Raw genomic sequence first — 22233 nt, 5'->3', positions numbered from 1 at the left:
AAATCACTGAGATTAACGAGGTGATTTAACAGGTTTTCTGGATAAAAGATTCAAGGTACTAAAGTCGATTTTATTTTTACTATACTACCAAATAATGCTTAGAAATTGCTAAATACTACACACAAAGACAGCAAAAGTGTGACACAGGAATAAAATTAAAAGCAATGTATATGACTCTTTTGAAGAATAGCATGACATTAGCTGAAGGACCTCCAAGAAGACCTACATCAATGGAAAGTCAGACCACGTACACTGATAGGAAGAGATCAGTACCGTAAATTTGCCAATTTACCCCCACGTTGATTCAGAGATTCTTCGTATTGCCAGTAAATTTTTCAAAATAGTTTTTCATAGAACCAAGATGATTTAAATGTGTATGTATGAAGAGCAAAGGGCCATGCTGGCCAGTCACACCTGCAGATTGGGTCAGGAAGAACTGCCCTGCTAAATACAATTCTTATTAAAAAGCTATTGTTATTGCATAGTGGATATTGATGCAGGAAAAGCCAGATAGATGCATGCAGTGAGTAAAGAACCCAGAAGCAGAGCCATATGTGTCTGGAAATATTAAAGTATGACAGAGAATGGAATTGTAGGTCAGTGGACTGGTTCTGAAACAGTTAGCTAAAAGTCAGCTCCAGATTGATTAAAAAAAAATCATGTGACAAGAGAAAAATTTTAAATTGAAGATAATATGGGATAACACATTTATTACTTAATGGTGGCAACATAACTTTTGAATAAAAATAATTATAGCCAAATAAAGAAAAACGGCTAAATGGTACCACATTAAAATTCAGAACTTCTGTTCTTCATAAAACACAATAAAGAGAGTGAGAAAACAAGCAAACTTGGACAAATATCAGCCACAGTTAACTCTGCTGATAAATGTTAGTGTATAGAGCATATAAAATTGAATATATAAATTAAACTCAGTAGAAAAATGTGCAGAAAGGTGAACAGGCAGTTCACGAAAGGAATCATTAATGGCTAATGTATGTATGAAAAACATGTTAAACCTCAATTAGGAATCAGAGGAATAAAGGTAAAATCACAATGAGTTAGCGTTTGACACCTAACTTCTGGGGAAAATTTTTAAATGTAAGACTACAGGTGTTCAGAAGATTAGGATTCTCATTAATCATTGGTTTATTGGGGGAAAAATTGGCTTGACCTAGTTAAGGGAAATATGAACGTTACCTAAAAAGCATGGCAAGTCCACTCCCTGGCACATGCTCTGAAGAAACTCTTGTGTTTATGCATCAGGAGGTACAATGATGTTTATGAATATGTTTGCACAGAAGCAAAAATCTGGAAGCAACTCTGTCTTCTATGACCAGAATAAACAAATTAGAGTCACACATGTATACATGTATGCATCTCAAAAAGCTAATATGGAGCAATAAAGTAAACTCACATGCACATAAAGCTACACATATATGTGGCATGATTCCATCATTATAAAAGTAGAATCAGGCCAAACCAAACAACATTGTTTAGTAATAAATAAATTCAACATAATGGAATGCAAAGATATTGATAATGTACAGTGGTAGCTAAATGAGTATTTGTCTTATTGTCATTCTTTTAAATGTTATGTATCATATCTATTTTTGGCATATATTTTAAAAAGAATAATATGAAATAATATGATGAAAAATTTAATGAAGCTGTAACAAATTCATTTTTTGGCAAGCTGCAATGAGAAAGTTAAGAGATTTTCTTCTCTCTGTATCTAATATTAAATGTTAAATAGAGATTCATGCAGTTTTGGTTAAATTACTTAAATGTTGTTTTTAACAAGTTGTCATACATTCTCAATAGCTTGTTAAAGAAAATTGAGAAATTTCTATTTTTGTTATGTCATTTAAATGTCTATAAACTAGCATATTCCAAAAAAACAGAGTTACTGTTGGATTTATACATAATTTTCCTTTAGAAATGTATTTCTTTGGAGGGTGGGTATAGCTTAGTGGTAGAACGCGTGCTTAGCATGCACAAGGTCCTGGGTTCAATCCCCAGTAGTTCCATTAAAAATATATATTTTTTCTTATTATAAAAAAGCATACTGTAGTGCAGTATGAAGTCATTAGAGACAGGTAAGAGGTTTGTGGTGCGTGTGTGACTGGGCTCCCTTGGTGTGAGCAGATCTGGTACATGCTGGGTGGAGAGGTCCTTTTTCAGAGAGGAAGTGTATGAGGTGTGTCACTTCCCCATCACTCCTTGAACTGGAGAGGAAGCCCAGCTGAGGGAGGTCTTCCTCGGGGACGTGGGGAGCAGGGTGGTGAGCAGAGCATCAGCCAGCTGGACCCTATTCATTACAAACTGAGCCACCGACTCAGGGCCCCACTCCGGATGGGCCATCTCCCTGCCTTCTGTTTCACTTTGTCCAGACCTAGGAGAGAGGAAAAAGCACAGTGTAGCTGAAAGACACGCTGAGTCTAAACTGAGATTTCTGTCAGTCTTTGTTAGCGTGGAGAGTCAGTGGTCAGGTGGAGTCACACCCCAAAGCCTGGGTCACTGAACATCAGCAAGTTTATTTTTAAATCATTATCTTTTTCACTGTGGTACCTCTGACTGGAAATCATTGCCATGGCAGGAGAGCAAGTGACACACTGAGCTACAAGTAAAATTTGCTCATTATTTAAAAAAATATTTTATAAAGAATTTCACAGCAGAAGAAGCTAATATCACTACCTGGGAAGAAAAATGATAGGGAAAACACTGGCGTTGTGGGTTTTACTAGATTTGACAGCTCTTTTAAAAACAGGCGGAAGGCATTACCGCAGAGCTGGCTTCAAGGACTGGTTTCTCATTTAAAGGAAGCACGCAAGCGTCCAAAAGCGGTTGCGCTAAGATGTGGGAAAACTGCGGGACTATGAGAATAAAAAAGGAAAGCAGGTTAAAAAAAAAAAAACCCTCTTCTATTTCATCTGAGAAGCTCAGGATGAATACCTTCTCTTAGCTAGTGGGGGAGAGCAGTTTGATGCAGACAGAAAATGGTGCTAAGTGCTCATTACTTTCAACTCTGTGATTTAAATACTCAAGTGCATCAGTGGAAGGAAAATTTAAGCAGCAAGCTTCAGTGCTATTTGCTCCTAAGAGAAAACGTTCCCTGCAGATGACCACATTTTGTTAAAGTCAACATGGGGATGGATAGCAGTTTTGCCATTTGAGAAGAGGGGCATGTGGGAAAACAGTTGGGCTCTCTTTTGTTGTTTATCGGTGCTTTGGGAATCTCTGCAGCCTTGTCTTTCATGGTTGCTGAATAAATAAAAGTACAGTACGCAGCCTACGCGTTTGGGGTGTGATTCATAGAATAGCACTAATTCGCCTACGGGACCCCGTCTGGCCTGGTCCAGGGGGCACATCTTCCAAGCGTCTGGAACCACACTGGCAATTTTCCCAAAGGCCAAGGGCTTGAGTTATTTTGCTAATCATTACATAGGCCGGCTTATTATGCAGCCATCTGTATTCCTATGCACTGAGATTGAGTAAAATAAATTTACGGTCTTGAAAGCGTTCATCCTTGGTATCCCCTTCACGCTGATTTTTATTCTTTTCAAACAACCGTGGAATCTGGGACACACATAACACTGCTCATCCAGAAAGTCCATCCATCTTCATTTGCTTTGCTGCCCACCACCCTTACCTTCGCGGTATTGCCCACCCAAACCACTTTGGGCGCTTTGCAGTACTGCTGGGCAAGCAGGCTCTGAAGTTAGGATGCCAGGGTTAAAATCTCCACTTTGTCGTTTGCTTGTTTGTTAATGTTGGGCAAATGACTTCATTTCTCTGTGTTTTAGTTCCTCACTTTGGACATTTCCAAGGAGAAGAATACATTCTCATCACTGTGAGGAAGAAATGAGCTTAACACATTGCTCTGCGCGCAGTAAGTACTCAGTAAGTGGTGGGTATAATTAGCAACATCACGTGTCGTTCTTGTCATTCTATGCCACCCTAGATGGAGTCACTTTCTTTCGGCAGCCCTGATTCCCTCAGTTGTGATGTCAGCTACTAGTGACGTAGGAAACTAGAACCAGGAGGCACTGCTGTTTCCCAGAGACGGAAGCTAATCTACAGGGATGTTGCAAAATATGGAAGCTCTTTCGCTGGCATTCATAATATTGCAATCATGGTAGCGTTGCAGGAATGCCAGGTGATATTTAACTGAAACTAGAGTGGGAGAAAAGCAAAGAAGGGGAATTAAAGACGGATGACTCAGAAGTGTGCATTACTTCAAAGCGCAACTGCAGGTAGAAGACGCATTGATGCTTTAGGAACCTGGGAGTTTGGGTAAGAAGAGGTAGAAGGCAGTGTAACATAGAGGGGAGGACTTGTGGCTTTGACGGAAGGGCAGTCAGTACTGTATGAAGAAAGACAGGTTGAGCCCTTAGATTATTTTAGATCACGAGGAAACATCACTCAACTAAAATTTACATTGCAAGCCAAGTTTATAAAAATTCTAAGGATGTCAGTTCATTTGTGGGCATCAGCTAATGAAATGGCTGAGACAAGACAATCGGATTTTCTGATGATGTTTTGAGGAATACGGCTTATTTGATTGCTGGAAGTTAAACTTTTTAATAGAAGATACTTCCTGAATTGAGACATAGGTGCTATTCTCTGTGTAATTTTTTTGAAAAGGATTTTAGTTGGATTTTGCAAACTAACAGGAATTTTAAATTAAAAAAAAATGTTCAACAGTCATGTAGGAAGAGTTTTCTATTCAGTGTTGTTACCATCATTGTCATCGCCACCCCCCAGAGTATTTGCTTTGTGCAAGTCACAGTCCCGAGACAGGAGGGGAACAGCAAGAGAAGCTGGCCTTTCCTTCCACTTCAGTGGAGCTGAAAGTAGTTTGTATAATGTGATATGAGAGAAAACCTAGTCCCCCGTGTATCACCTGCCCACTGCCTCCAACGCATCCCGATAGAAAGTTATTTGATAGAATCAGGCCTTGCTTTTCTAGGTATTTAGAAACTTTAAAAAATGCAATTCACTAGGTGGGCAATGGGAGTTGGCCAAATTACTTGGGAACAAATACTAGAGTGAGTGTTGAGTTCAGAAAACACTTTCTTTTTGACAAGTAGGGCTGGAGAAGCACCGAGGAGGAGAAGCCAGCTCCAAAGAGGGAGAAAAGAAAGAGAAATGGTGTTTTCAACACGGGCTCTGAATGAGTTAAGACGTGCATGTATCTGAGGTCTGGTTTTGACACTTTTCTAGCTGTGTAAACGGCCTTGGGCAAGTTAACTGAACAAGCTAAGCTTCCCGCTTTCCCACGTGAAAAATGAGGATTTCCGTGACTGTGAGCCTCATGAAATAAATAATTAGCAATCGTTATTATTAAATAATGAATTAATTAAGCTACTGATAGCAGAGCTGACTTTGCTTGAAGTATTATAGCGTTTGCTAGGCTGACAGTAGGTAGAGCATGGGTGTCAATACACTGACAACGTGAAGACTGTGGAAAGGACATACAATACAAATTTCAGAGCAGTGGTCAAACCATCTCTACGGCTGGAGGATGCCTGAGAGGTCCCATCCAGGCCTGTGGTTTTCTTGACGACCTCACGCTGCTTCATGGCTTTGGGTGGCTACACCTTGGCCCTGGTGAGCGTGTGGTCAGCTGCCCTGGGATGCGTCGCAGCTTCACAGGACGCAGAGGATGTGTGTGCTCCTGTTAGTATCTGACTAGACTTGTTTTTCTCTAGAAATTGTTCTGAATTGATAATTTAGTGTCCAACAATGAAAAGCCAATTGATCTCTTTCTCTTTATGTATTTGTTTCTGATAAGGCCATGAATAAACACATTTTTAGGCTTTTTAATATGTATTAAAAAGCAAAGAAAAATTACAGAAATAGATTAAAGGTCTACTTCAGTTTCCCTCTTACCTTCTTCTTGCCTTTTACCAGTCCTCTACCTGCTCTTCCCCTCCCGCTTTGGTTAACAGATCACTTATCAATTTACTTTTCAATATCTTGAACACTTTAAATGAACAAACATATTCCCTGAGTCACAGTACTTGGATGACCAAATGTCCTTTTTATAGTCACATTAGCTATAGCTTTAGATTTAATTATACTGGAAAATTCTACCCCATTGAATTACATATCACACTTCAATATCAACCCTGCACTGAAAGCTCTGATATTGAATTGGTGTAATTTTAACCTTCTGAGAGAATTGGTTGGTGTAGAATTTCTAACCAGTCAGTACATGCTTTGACTTTAAGAAACCTCCTTTGAAGAGTGTCTGATTACTTTCAGGGCTTAGGTCTGTCCTTTTGTCCTGACAAACCTCACTTTTCCATTCTTGCTGCCAAAATTTTTTGCCATTGTAGGATTTTCCAAACTATTGCTTGGAAGTCAAATTAAAGGTCTTAGGCAATTTCAGCTTTAAAATGCCATGTAACAGATAGAATGGAGTTTGAGTCTGAATTCTACCAGTGAGCAAGTTAGGTCACATCTACACAGTCATGGGTGAATATGGATAAAACTGAAACCTTTGGATTTTTGGTTCATTATTACTTTCTAAGACAGCCTGCAGAAAAAGCAGAATCTATCTACCTATTGCTGGAGGAAAAATTTTTCTAGAATTTTTTAATAGACTCAGATCCTCAGACTTTTTAGGAAATACAGTGGATGTTTAATTAATTTGTGAATCTAAAACTTAAATCACATGATTTCCTTCTTTATATGCTGAGTGGAAGTCATTCTAGAGGGCCAATCGAACCTCCCTTTATAATTCTTGCTTCCTCAATGTCTCATCTCAAAGTGTCTTTTTACAATTCTTTTCTCCCTCCGCAAAGGCTGAGTTGGCTGATGACTAGTACAAGGTGGGAATAAGATTATGGATGGTTTAGTTACTTCGTTCCTGCCCTGTGTCCACTCCCTACCGCCCCATGTAGCGTGAACAGAATTGCTGGAGTTCAATCTCTGAATTCTGAAAAGGGGCAGAAGGACTAAGCGGCGAGAATAGAGGAAAACTGCAAGTCAAAGATCCCTACTGATGAAAGGAGGAGGGGTAGAACAAGGGAAGGAAGGCTCTAGAAAACACAATAACATGCAAAGAGGAGAGAATCCTCTTCAGACAACTTCTAGACTCAGAGAATGAAATCTGCCTATTCTAGATAATCTATTCAGGTTGTCTTCTTGATCCCTCCTTCTGCCCTCCATCCTTCCTGCCCCAAACTGGAAGGGCAGAAGTCGCAGCTGTTGGCAGAGGGAGCAGGAGTGGGAGCAGGGGAGGCATTGCCTTTACCTTAGCTGTATGACTGAGGAGAAGGATTATCTTGGAATGAAGATCAAGGTGTTGATTATTTTATGGAACTAAACACTCTATTTTTCTAAAATTTAGTTTGTATTTTGTGTCTTAAAGTCATTATTGGACACTGTATTACCCAAGAATGTTAAGAAAATAATGGGACTGCTTTTCTTCTTTTTTTAACCCGTAGAGTAAAATAGGGTCCTGGAAAACTTAATGACAATAAGAATTCAAATACGTTTGCTTTGTGAGAAGTATCTCGCACATCAGGTTTGTTCACTGTACTAGTTATAGTGGACATGATGGAATTTGGAAACACCAAGAATCCTAGAAATCTAGTCTTGCCATAAAATACTGAAAAAGTATAGAAAATCCAAACTACTTGAAATAGTTTATGTTTAGGGATAAATATTTGATCATCTTGGTTAACGATCAACAGCTAATGAGTAAGGCTTTAAAGAGAGTTAGAAAAACATGAGGGCCAACATCTTTACTAGTTTATGGTGTATCTCAAATGGTGTCATGTTTCATCTTTTGTCAGAAACACTTGTAACTCTTAATGGAAATACACAAAATAACTTTGTGGCATCTTGCTGCTGACTTGAGTATGATACAGCTCCTCAATGTTGTTATCTGAATAGTCAAGATCACTTGATACACAAGGGCATATGTCGTTTTTCAGTTCTTGAGCTTTGCTTTTAAATAGCATGCTGCTTCTTACTGAGTCTGCATCTAACATCCTTAAAACAGGAAGAAGTGCATGGGTGATTATTTTCACAACTTAAAGCATCACAAGCCTTTGAGTCTGTGATTCCAATTCTTTCCCAAGAAAAGTCTAATTCAAGCGCAATTTAGAGATAAAGGTGGTTGTCAGCACCCAGAGGGGATAAGGAGGGTCAAGAATTATTTCAAGGATGTGTCACATGGGGTACAGATGCCACTGATCCAAACAGGAAGATAAGGGGTAAAAAGTATACTGGTGTTGAAATTCATTTTTAAGTGAAAGTAACACTAATTTTGAATTGTAATGTTGATTAGGCAGTTGGAGATGATTGGAGCTTGGAGGAAACAACCGTGTTTGAAATTAAGATTTAGACTTGGTCAACATAAATGTAATTTGAGTCGAAGCTATAAGAAAGACACTCACTTTGAGGTTAAACACAAAATGCCATTTCCAAAGCTGGAGTTACAAGTACAAGAGAAAGATAGAAAACCTCCAAGTCAAGAAAACAAAAGAAAACTTTCCTTATTTTGATGACTCGAAATCTTAGAAGCCCTCAAAAAAATTTTAAGTTAAAGCTAAGTAAAAGTATTTGAAGATCGTGATGGAACAGTGTCATATTTAGGGAAAATATGATTTAGTTGTATTGTTTATAAACTCTAAATATATTTAAACATATTTAATTTAGAGAATATCAAAGACTTTTGTAAAATATTAGAACGTTAAAAGCCAGATACTATTTCTATTAACTTATCCCTGAGAGTAAAGTATTTGTATCATAGTCTCAACTTCTTCTAAATGTAAATTTTAACCAGAAGCGTTGGAATAATTTTGATGATCTTACTGCAAGAATCTAAGTGTTGTGTTCATTGGAATCTTTTCATAATATCTTTGCCTAGTTACAATTAAGATTGTATTTAACTTTTAAAAATGTGTAAAATCATTGATAAAAAAAAAAATCCCAAAGTGGGTTCTCCCTTCCTCCCTCCCACCCTTCTCCCTTCCCTCCAACCCTTCCTTCAGCCAATACGTGTATATCTACATTCAATGTACTATACTAGGTACTTTGGCTGGTGACAATAAGGTAGAGTAATATAAAACAGGTACAAAGATAATTATAACATAAGTGAGAATATTTTCTAGTTCATTAGATGTGAATTATTGAATGATGGTTATAAATGTTGAATGAAGAAATTCTCTGTTCATTTTTGATTGATTATGTTTATGGAGTCATGTAAGACAAATTAGGATGGAATGATGGTTAATTTCAAAAATCACAATGCTATAATTTTAAAAAGGTAAATAGGTATATTATGAAGCAGATGAGCCTGCTGTGCACTTTTGAATTTCATATTGATTTAGCTTCCTACAGAATATTTGCAAGAATATGATTAGTTTTGAATGTTCAGGTAGTGTTATTATTGGGCCATCCAGATTTAATTCATTCAAGCTCTTAGACCCAAAACTATATAAAATCCAAGCTGTTGACTGTTAGTTTCAGTAAGTGCATTAGGGCAATTTTTAACAAGTGTTCTTTATGTAATTCAGATTTTCAGACTTGATCATGAACCTTTCTAGAGCACTTCTATGCCAACTAAAATTTAAATATAAACAGGAAAATTTGTAAGCCAGTATGTCAATAAAGTCTAACTTGGCATGTTAAGGAAAAAAATAAATGTTTGTTGGGGTTTTAAAAGTTAAAATGTCGCTTGCTATACACTAATTACCATTGGAAAGAATTTCCTAAGGATTATGAATTCACTTAGCAGTGCACACACATCTTAATTACATAATTACTTGAAGCAACCACTCTAATCCATCTTGTTCGTTTTACACTGTATAAAGGAAACAAACTAATTATGGCTTTACAATGAAGAAAAATACAAACCAGTACTACATTCAGTCTTGTACACTCTACTACTTAGACAGGCAGGAAATAGAGAAAAAAACAAAAGTGGTCCTTAGACTGCTTGCTGTAACAGGGTTCTTAAAATTAAGGCAACCCTCACTGAAGGCGGAAGGCACGCTGGTTTTCTTCTGCGTTGGAAACTGGCAGCAACATGTTGATCAGGAAGCCATACTCGAGGAGAATAACTGGAAATGGGCTAATTTGAACAGGGTGAAGATTCATGTGCAATGACAGAAGAATGAAGGAATTGTCAGTACAGGGCATAGACCAGCCTGATGACGAGTAAAACGTTAGTGTGAGTTAACGTTCAGGCATATGGTGCAACATACGAACAAGGAGCATGACAGAGAGGAAATAACTGATCTGCTAATGCAGGCTCACTGTATAGAAAAGCAGTCTGGCTTCTACACAGGCTTCCAGTTGAACTAGAATGGCCTGGTATGTGGTCCCTTAAACTCATGCCTCGAAAGGAATAGACAAATTGGGAGCACAGGAGCCAAAGGAAACTATTAGAGTTTGGAGTATTTAGAGCCTTGAAATCACGGATGCAGTCGTGGATAATATCACGGAGCTCAGGTGGCCCAAAAGGTTCAGTCCAGTCTGAACCCACCAGATGTGGTCTTGGATCAAGTTCATGCTGGATTAGCAATTGCCATGCCACTGAAACAATGTGCATTAATTCCATAGGGCTCCTAGAAAGGCCTCTTTTGTTAAGGATCCCTATGTGAGAGGCCAACCTGGAAAAGATAAGACCTTGAAGTTACCAGGGAGGGCAGGGCTCAATCTGTGCCTGAAGTGACAGGTGAGGGTCCTTCCTAAACAGACACAAGCTTGGAAGTAGGACCATTACCGGTTCCAGAACTGTGAGCACAGCTTGTATGTGAGTCATGTGCGTGGGTAATGGCATTTTACAAACCTGGCACATTTACAGTGAAAATATCGAAATGACTTCAATCACTTGATTAAATACTACAGGGTAGTGTGTGTCAAATTTTATTTCTAGTTAGCAATACCATACTTTTAAACTACTACTTGATTATAGATTTAGATTGTAAAATCTGGAGTGAGCTGTCATTTTGAGGGCCTAAATATATGATGTTTATTTTAGTCAATTACATATTTCATCTAAAAATAAAGCTGGTTTTCTGGGTCGCACACAATTAATTTTCTTATTTTTTATACATTTATCCCTACGGCAAACCAACATTCAATATGTACTACGCTATCTTTATATGGTTGATTTTAGATCAATGAGGGTGCTGCTCTACCAGTAAAATCCTCTCCTGACTGTTTTCAATGTGTGTTCCACCCTTGGAATAAGATAGACATAAAATGGCCACTATTTCCTCCTGAAACCTGATATTTTCTTGATTTATACACTGACAGTATTTCTCCCATCATTACATGACAGTAATCAGCTAATACTACATTTAAAAAATTCTCAGTGAGAACATTTATCATGAAATCAATTGCTCACTATTAATTTAACTGGTCTTATATTGCTTTTAATATAAACCAACCATATTGACTAACAAGAATGTGTTGTACACATCTGTTGGGAGATAATTTTCCAAGTGTCTTTTTCATTTTTATATGTCTTGTGAGCAGCGGCAATGACTGCTATAGTTCTGTGCTATTTTTTCAAGGATTTTAAAATAGCAAACAGCCTTGGAAGATAGAGATAGTGCAAAAGGCAGTTTTGCTTAATATAATAATTGTTGTTATACTATGCTATACTATATTATATTCCTCTAGAACAAACGGGCAGGAAAGTTTATTGCCCATTGTAAAAGCCTTGAATTCCCTAAGCTCGGGGTTCTAGTCCTCTAATACGACCCACTGCAGGCACCAGAGTCACCTGCCTCTGAGCTGCCCTTTGAGAATTAAGCTTGCAGAACTGGAGCAAGAAATATTCTGGCTACTGCTATTCCTTGAATAACAAAGTCGTTTGTCACTAGCCTTTGAGTCTCATGACTTGACAGAATCCCTGAAACTTTGGTGAGCTGACGTATTAGCTTCTAGTTAGGATAAAAATCTCAGACCCTTCGTTGTTCCCGACAACATTGTGAGAAAGACAAAGAACAAAGGGATTTCTTTAGGCGGAAGAAGACAAGGAGACAGGGTTTTCCCTTCATGAACACTTTCTGAATTTCTACCTTTGGTATAAATGTGTGTATGTGCATTAAATCAAATGACATGATTTCCTTAGGTTGTCGTAATCTCCTGTGTGTGTGTGTGTGTGTGTGTGTGTAAGAGAATGGGCTCCTGACAGTTGTTGCAAGGATTCGGGAGCTTAGCTTTTAGGAACAGCTGGTTGATTTTCCCCCACAACTACCTTGGCTAAGAGAAATCAAAGAGTCTCACAGGTGGAAAAAATATATATCATTTTTGACTCTCTGTCTATATAATATTGAGGGATATTGAAATAAGATTTGACAGACTTCTGAACTAATCTGTAAAAGGAACTGTGTGGGGTTCATTTAATGAAGCAAATCAAGCTTTCTCTCAAACTCTCTGTCTAGAGTGGGCCTGGTGGGTGGAATACAGGCAGCGTGACTTCCAAAAAAGGGGGATTAGCCCCAAACACATGGCAGGCTTTTAGGAGCTCTGGGAAAAAGTCTTCCTGAAATAGCTCTTCCATTTGCTCTCAGATGCCTGAAATTCTTTATCACCAAAAGGAAATCCTTTCATCCAATGTTTGTAGTAAAGGATTAAAATGCACATACATACACTGGGAAAGGTGACTCCTTGCTTAAAGTGATACTACACGAATACTAGATTTCTGTTTTAACCTGGTAGTAGGGTATAACTTTATGCAGAAGAAGGAAAAAGGGGGGTCATAATGATTTTATTAAGATAATGATCACTAACCTAATCCAGGTTAGCAAGTAGATTTTATCTTGCACGCAAACTCTACTTAATTGTCAGTGGCTTCTTACAGGGCTGTCCATGAAGAATTTTGGGGCACATCTGGGTTTTGTAAAATAGTTCTGCTGACAGCTAGCCATGGCTGCCAAAAGCATCGAGGGAGAGCTGACACACATGCTGGATATTTGGTGTCTCTGACCACATTCTTAGCTGCAAATGGCGTTCTGCAAGTACATGTGTACACTGAGGTTATGCCAACATCTAGCGTCCAGGAACTGATGTTAAACATTTACGGGACGTTTTTATTTGTTCCCTTTCAAGTCCCCTTTCCACAGCACATGCACATGATTCTTGCTTCTGAGTTTAATACCCAGGTTCCAGCTAAGCCAGGAAGTCATAGATAAAGGTGACTGATAAACTCTGGTGCATCAAATAAGCCAGCAAGCATCTACCAGTGACTGGTTAAGCTGGCTAGCTCTACTGCTGTTAGAAATATTTTGCCACAAGTGACAGAAACTCAGCTTTAGGCAGCTTAAGCCAAAAGAAGAAATTAATAGTTCTTGTTACCAAACTACAGGACGGGCAGGGTATGGCCTCAAAAATTGCTAGGACCATGGATTTGAATACCATCAGGATGCATTTGGTTTCCTGCTGCTGCCAGTTTGTGCTTCTCTGCTTAATTTTCATACACAAACATTCTCTATGATGCTGGCACCAAGGAAAGCAGCAGCGTTTGGATTAATTTAACTTTCTGGTTTTATCATCAAACAGAAAGGGGATCTCTTTTCTTAGTCCCAAATAGAGAAGGAAAAAAAAAAAAAGGAAGTGACAAAGGACTAAAGACTTTGGACAGTGTCATAGTTGCTATGATTGACTTTACTTGGCTCAAGGTTGTCCCCAGATATACCTGTGGCCAAGAAGGTGTGTCTGTAAGATTATGTCAGTTCTCTCTTGAACCACAAAGTTACAAGAAATTTTTCCCAGAAAGTGGAATTCTACTCTTCCTGATGTCTTTTTAATTCCAAGATTTCATAGATAATTTTGATCAGAGATGGAAATCTTATCTGAAAGAATTGGGTTTTATTTCTATGAAACAAGCATTTAATTTCCTTAAAAAATACTTTAATAATAGCTTTCTGCCATCTAAAAATTAATATCTCCTTTTTTAGCATGGTCTAAAGAGTTTTAACCAGGCTTGTCTTCTACCTGTCTTTTTAGTCTAGTTTTCTGACATTCTCTATCACTCCAAATGCCTTTCCTTCCATAAGTCTACCTGCTTCCCACTACTCAATCATTCATCAAATGAACTGTGGTCCTCCCTGTGTTCATGCTTTTGCTCCTCTGTCTAACATGATAAATGTTCTCATCTAAGAGAATTTCTGCTTACTCTTCAAGATCTAACTCAAAATTTTCTTCAGCTAGGAAATCCGAACGTTCTGTTCCCTCCCTTGCTCTACCAGAAGAAGAATTGTTCATTCTCTTTCCCATCCTTCTGGAGGACTTTACTTGGTATTTTTATTTTATAACATATCGCCTTGCATTTTAAAAGCTGTATGATACATGGTCTATATACCATAATACTTACCTATTTAAATGTACAATTGAATCATTTTGTTATATTCACAGAATTGTACAACCATGTCATCTAGTTTTAGAACATTTTTATTTCTTCAAAACCCTTGTGCTCATTATCAGTGACCCTCCATCCTCTCTTCCACCTCCACCTACTTCTTCCTCCTTAGCTCTATACACCCACTAATCTACTTTTTTTCTCTATCAATTTGCCTATTCTGGCCATTTTATGTAAATAGATAAATATATGTGGTCTTTTGTTACTGGCTTCTTTCACTTAGAATGTTTTTTGAGGTTTATCTATGTTGTAGTATGTCTGAGTAATTCATTCTTTTTTCTTGCTGAGTAATATTCCATTGTATGATTATAACACATTTAATTAAATCATTTATCTGTGGATGAACATTTGGATTATTCCCATTTTCAGCTATTATGAATAAAGATGCTATGAATATTTGTATGCAAGTTTTTGAGTGGATATATGTTTGTTATTTCTGTTCGTTGATACCTAGGAGTGGAATTGCTGGGTAGTGTGGCAATTCTATGTTTAACATTTTGAGGAACTGCCAAAATCTTTTCTAATCTGGCTGCATCATTTTATATTCCCACCAGCAATGTATGAGGGCTACAATTTCTACACATCATAGCTTGTATCTTAATTTTTAGTCACCTATCTCTCTCCCAATAGACCGAAAAATGAACTTTATTGTGAGATGGGTTTCATTCATCTTTATATCATTAGGATTCTCTAAAAAATGTAAAAAATAGAGGAGAGAAGAAAGGTTGAGTTTGGATATAACTTGATAACTAAAAATTAATCCAATATTTTTTGTTGTTTTCCATCAAATAATCCTGACATTCTTAACAGGGTAGGTTTAAAGTGCTGTTTAGGCAGATGGCCACATGTATTACGACCGGTACTTACTATCTTACAATCATAACTTTGTTAATATTTTCTTAGGATTATGACCAAGCTGCCATGAGAATGTGATGTTGCAGTAGCACAGGTATGTTTGAATTTCAGAATCCATTTTTCTTGGAGGTCTGACTTGGAAGATATTACCTTATAGAAAGAGAACCAATTATCATTACAGAGAAAAAAAGACCCTAGTTTAGCAAATCCACATCTCCCCACACATGTTAACCTTTTATTGTAAAACAAACCCTGACTCTGAAATTTCCTTATTATATTTTTATCAGATTTTCAGTTTCTGAGTCCAGGTAGTGACATGAATCACATAGGTCTTCATCATTGGGGTTTAACATAAAACAAAAATTTTCTCAGTGGCAAGATCAAGGAAAGGTCAAAGCAAACATAAATTTTGTGTGCTGTTTTTCTATTATTACAATATAGAATGAATTCAGATGGTTTTATTCTATCCAAAACATATGAGAATGCCTGCCTATTGTGAATCTGCTACTGAATTTTTCTAATTTGTGTTTGTTACCTAAAGTTCTGCCTTATAGCAGATCTGACACCTAAAAATAGGGAGAAAAATAAACTGCTGTAGGCAAGTACTTTTGAAACATAGTTTGATCAAAATGCTTTCAAACAGTCATTTTTCTTTAATTATATGATGGTTTTCAATCATATAATAATTTATCATATTTTTAATAACGAAGAAGATAAGCCATAAAAAGTAATTTGAGTCATGCAACTCAGATTTTGATTTTATGACTAAGAAAATACCATTCGTCTTTTAAGGTAAGAATTCAGAATCAAATTGTGCAATGACAGCATTTAGCACAATTAGAACATAGACGGAAATGAGTAATTCCTGTTGTTTTGTGCCAGAGCGCTTAATTGGTTGTTCATAGGCGACCTGTCTAGGAGGGAACTGGGTTATGAATTTTATTGCTGCCGTCTACTTTCATTAACTTATAATTGCTATGTTTCATGAGTTTATAATGTAGATAGAGCTGATGTGTCTCAATCTGCAAGTTCATTTAAAAAAAGATAATGATTCTAATTCAATTACTTAGGAATTCAACTTTGAGCCAGTTGTCACACGGAGGAGACCAGGTTTGTTGATTTTACTTCACTGTAATACTTCCCGTTTGCCGTGGTTATTTGTGCATCCTTTTTGCATATTCTCCACACAAATTTAAGATGGCGATTATATGTAAAATTTCAGGAAGATTAGTACACTGAGGTTTAAAAATTCAAGTGTGCAATAAGTAGTGTCTGGCGAACTATGCGTACCTCCATGTGAAATTAGTCTTGGGCTTGTTTGCAACTGGTCACCCTTTTATTTCTATCTAATCATTGCCTTTGCATCAGGAAAACGAGCACTTCGTTTGTTCATGCATTCACTGATCAGATGTTCTTGAGAGACTTCCATATGCCAGCATGATTCTAGGCGCTGGAAATAGTGTGTGAATCAGGGAGGCAAGTTCTCAGCTCTCAGGGAGCTTACAGGCTAATGGGAGACACAGCCAGCAGATTAACAAAAGAACAACAATAGATAACGGTCAAAGTGCTATAAAAACTAGACAAGGAAATGTGGAAAAGGGAGTTTAGGGTGCTTTATGAGATGGGATTGTTAAGAATGGCCATTCTCAGTAGAGGGCATTTGACCAGAACCCTCAATAATGAGAAGCGAGAAACGTGACAAAGATCTTAGAAAATTTCCTTCCAGGCAGAGGGAACAACCAGGCAAAGATTCTGTGCCTGTGATTTACCATCATTTGCATTTACTTACTAAGGTTCTTTACATAAGCATTTTACTCATGTTGATAGAGCCTAATTGTATCTGTTCTCACTAAATATTAGTCAGAGGATTGTGTAGTTTGGAGGAAAGATTCATTAATGATCTTCATCTGTATTTGTCTGCAAGGATAACATCCTGTGTTTTGCTGGTGCAAGTAACGGTTAGGGTTGAACTTTCCTGAGTTTTCAAACTAGATTCAACTCTTGGGATCTGTGGTCCTGAGAGCTGTCATACAGAGAGCAGCAGTGGGTGGAGGGGGATGTGGAACAGCTTTCCTGGATGAGAAGAGAAACCCAGAAGAAATGCTAGCCTCTGGTCTAAAACACCACCACCAACAGCAAAACCCTGTCATGTTTCAGTTTTTGTTTTGTAAGAAAGATCAATGAGTTTATTTTATGTTCTGATGTTATCACCGTTACCATGCTGAATTGTCATGTTCGTTTCTGTCCTTAGAGGCACACAGATTCGTGAATGAATACTTAAAAAACAGATTTCTAACTGTTGTTCCAAGGATTCTCAAATTAGCCTTTGTACTTGATCAAAGCACGATAAACAATACACTTATTATAAAGCTACCTTTTATAAAGCTACACATACATTATAATATATACACACTCACACATATACACCCGTAGTACATACATGGAGATACATATGTATTTATATCAGAATTACTGAAATCATCTAACATCATCAAATAAAACAAAACACACAAAATTAAAGCGATACACCCCCCCAAAAGTCAAATCTGTCAGGTATCTGATTAGACACACCCAGATGCTTGCACACGCGTACTCAAGCACAAGCAATCAGCAAAAGCCGTCTTCCCTCTGAAGGAAGAGCAGAAGGCTGGTGAGATCAAAGAGCTTGGCTGAGGTCACGCGCCATCATAGTGGTAGGGCTGAGAACAGAACCTAAGACTTCAGGCTATTAATTCAGTTCAGAGCTCCCTCCTAGGGAAAATGACTGGCCAGCCTGGAAGGTACCTGCACAGACAATGGCCTTATTCTTCCTTTACTTGCCTAATTTGATGGTCTTTTTCTTTTTCTTTTTCTTTTTTTTTTTTGCCATAGTAGTTAAGTGGGATATTTTGTCAGGCACTTAAAAAGAGGGGTGCCAGCTAATAATGAGTGAGCCAGTGGGTGATTCTGCTGCAGGACTGAGGAGGAATTAGGTATTGACCATGTATAGAGGCAGAAAGGGACGTGACATGGCTTCATACACATCCAGTGTTGCTGATAACTCTGACCTTCTTGTTTCTCTGCTGGAAAAAAATTATAGGGCCGAATTGCTCTTTAACTGTTTTCTAAAGGGGAAAAAAAGGATAGTGTTTGAAGCATTGTACTTTTTTTTTGCTTTTATTTTATTTTAAAAATTCTCCTTATTGTTACAGCTTTTTACATCATGGTTGTAAAAATTGTTCCATAATGTCAGCCTTCTCTGTATGTTTTCTTATCTTGAAAAATAGGAGTGAGTAATGACAAATTTTCCCAGTTTCTTATCACTTTACTATAGCCAATTATACCTAATCATAAGCCACTATTTTTAATGCGTAATGCTTTTGAATAGTGTTGGTCTTAAACGGTATCTTGTTCCATAGCTGGAGCTGTAGGAATTGTTTTTGAATATTCTCTGAAACGTTCCTACAATTCCAGTAAGGCTAGCCGGTACCGTTGCTCCATCAAATTTTCCTTATATTGAGATCTCTTTGTCAGCTTCCTGAACTTCAATATGGCTAGTAACTGGCTAATTCTAAAAGGTATAAAAGTATACGTGCGTTTTGTATGAAGGACCTGGGAGGACTACGCATGCATTTTAAAATTTTATATCCTGTAGAATTTTTTTTTGTCATAGAATTCCTTACTCTAGCTGATTACTTATTAATCTGAAGCAGTTTAAACTTAGCCTGAAACTGTAAATCCTTGGAGAAAGGGGCTGTGGATTATTCATCTTTCATTGCCCAATGGATAGCCCAGATCCTGGCCGAAGGGCAGAATCTTAATAAATGTTTATTTGATTCATAGCCATACATGTTTGATTCTTATGGAACAACTTTCATCAACCAAAGTATATATATCATGGTAAGTAAAGTATCTCATAAAATCAATTAGCTGATGCACAATTTTGTGTGTGTATTCCTCTTTCTATAGCTGAATTGATGCAACTGATAAACACTAAGGTTACTGAAATGACATTAAGTAATGATTTTCTCAATGTTTCAGTTATATAGTTTCCAATACATGCAGCTTTATTTATGACACCGTTCATAGGTCTTACAATAATTGGTAAAAGACCACAAGTATGGTTCCTATTACCCTGAATATCTTCCAGAACTCACCTTGTGAGTGCTTCTTAAACTCAGATCCTCCTTTGCCTTTTCCCCACCAGCCAGAGCCTTCTCAGTTTCACCCAGACTAATTCTACCAAAAAAACCCCAAAAAAAACCAAAAAAAAAAAAAAAAAACCAGACTCAGTTGGCAAGTGATTACAAGTCATTAGCTTCTTGCTGGGTTAATTAGAAGTCATTAACTTTAAAAGTTAAGACACACAGAATACCCTTGCCTTGGGTTTCTGAACTCAATTTGAAGCTACACATGAAAGAGAACATTGTAAATATCCTTACAAGAATATATTTAAAAAGTAATAAGAGACAAAACCCCCAGTGGAGTTCCAAAATAAATAAATAAACACACGAAGCTAAAAAGTTAGTTTTGAAAAATGTGACCTCCTGTGGAGTTGGATGCTAGCCAGAAAGCCTGTTCCTGTAATCCAAGGTGGTTTTCCCAGGGGCAGCCAGGTACTCAAGTTCCAGTCCCCTTGCCCTAGAAATGTCTTGGCTACTGGAGCGCTTGTAATATTGTCCAGCATGACCTGCAGAACGAGTACCCACACACTCCCACACACACATTCACAAGCACAAACATGCACGCATGCCTTCTTTCTTTACTTGATAACATGAAAATAAAAGGAAGAGTAGAACTAAAAAAAGAAAGACAAGCTTTGGAAAGTAGTTGCCTTATTCAAAGTATTTAGGTCTGTACTTCACATCTGATAACTTATATGCTCATTCCTGGTATAGTTAAGCTAATCTTGTTAGGCATTCATTGGGCATTTAAATTATTATTAATAATCCTGTAATAGTATTCATGTCTGTATGCTAAGAGGTTTATTCATTCAAAGGAATAGTTTATATAAAAATTTGATAAAGAGATTTGAAACTGTAGTGATTTCTGGCATTGAAACCATGTTATGAAAATTTACAATTTTGGTTCAAAGCTTACCTACACTTAGAATTTTGAATCTCCCTCTCACTCAGGTTATGTATCTGTCTCAAAAAATTTATGTATTGAACACATGCTATGTTCTCATTAATTTAAAATAAAGATATTATAGATTATTGATGAAAATTATAAACAGGGGAATTGGACAATCCGGGTTTTGAAAAATCTCTCAGTCAAGCATTGGAGTTTCTACATATTCAGTCCTGAGATGATTGAAGTTCACTTTCTTTCCAGTCTTCACAACTTTCATTGATTTTTCTTAAGTGAACTGGATGACACATCTGGTACGATGCTGACTGGTAGGGGTGTTAGTGAGCACCTTTGTCTTATTCTCAAACTCATGGAGAAAGCCTTCAGATTTTCTCCAGTAAATATGATGTTAGTTATAGTTTTTTGTAGATGTCTTTTTCAGGTTGAGGAAGTACAATAAAAAAGGAGTTAGCATGCAGCGAGCTCCGGGGTATGTTGCTGTTGGTGTGGTACTGTTTTGTTAAAGTTCTGTTTCTTTTTCTATATATGCCTAAGTATAAACACACACACACACACACACACACTGTCTCTCTCACTGTGGGCTTTTGGCTTCAGAAAAGCTATTGCCCTAGAAAAACCTCAATTCAAAACATTCTCTTTGTAATCTTGCTGTTGTTGGTCTTTCTTGCCAATTCATCATTGTGCCTCTGCCTCCTGCTCAACCAAACTGCGTGTTTCGTAAGCTGCTTCTTGGGTCAAAGCACAGTATGCGTACAGAGAGGCACACCAACTGTAAGCGGGGCTCAAAGAATGTTCATATTAAACACTCCTGTAACCTTCATTCGGGTCAGAAATATGAGAACCTTAGACGTGTCCTTCACGCTCCTTCCAGTCTCTGATCCTCTTCCCAAATACCCACCATCCTGACCTCTGACATCATTGATTACTTTTGCCTGTTTTGATCTTCATATAAATTTATATGAACGAGCGCTGTTATATTCTGTCATCTTTTGCTCAATATTATGAGATCTATTCATCTTAGAGTGGGTAGCCTGACTTTGTGCATTTTCATTGTAAGGTGGTATTCTTTTGTATGACTGTATGTAAATCCATTTACTAATGACGTACATCCAGGTTGATTACATTAGGTTATTACAAATAATGTTGCTATGAATATTCTTGTACATATCTTTAAGTAAATGTAAGTATACCTTTTTCTTAGGCATATATTAAGAGTGGAATTTTTGATTTTTAGCTGTTTCACTAATATTAGCTTTAATAGATCCTGCCAAATGATTCCTCAACGTGGTGTCACCAGTTTGCCCTCCTGTCAAAAAATATGTGAGAGTCCTTGTTGCTACATAGCCTTGACAACACTTACTACTGTAATTTTTACCATAAATTTAAATACATTTTATTTATTCTGATAGGTGTTTAGTGCTGTCTCTATCCGTAACTGTGGCAAAACCAAACCCAAACAAAACAAAACACAAACACAATTTCCACTCTGTGGTTTTCTTAGTGTTGTTTGATTTATTGGTGCTGAACAGAATACTGTAATTTTAATGCAGTTTAATTTTGAAATATTTCTGTTTATCTTTAGTGCTTTTTTGTGTTCTGTTTAAGTAGTCTCTGCCTAGACCAAGATCATTAAAATAGTCTCCTGTGTTTACTTCAAGAAGCTTTATTATTTTATAATTAACATTTAGATCCGCAATTCATCTAAAATTGATTCTTGCCTATAATGTAAATTAGGTCTAAAGATTGTTTCTATAAATATATATATTTCCAATTTCCCTGGTGTCAGTTTTTGAAATGTCTGTACCACTTCCTCTGAGATGCAGTGCCATCCTTGTCATAAATTTAGTTCCATCCATGTTTGTCTATTCTGGGCTCTCTTATGTTTTGCTTGCGTATTTTTTTTCTCCTTACAT

The sequence above is a fragment of the Vicugna pacos genome, chromosome 26 (genome assembly GCF_048564905.1).
Source record: "Vicugna pacos chromosome 26, VicPac4, whole genome shotgun sequence".
NCBI classification, from domain to species: Eukaryota; Metazoa; Chordata; class Mammalia; order Artiodactyla; family Camelidae; genus Vicugna; species Vicugna pacos.
The sequence above is the reverse complement of the archived record's forward strand: the minus strand, read 5'-3'. Positions refer to the sequence as shown.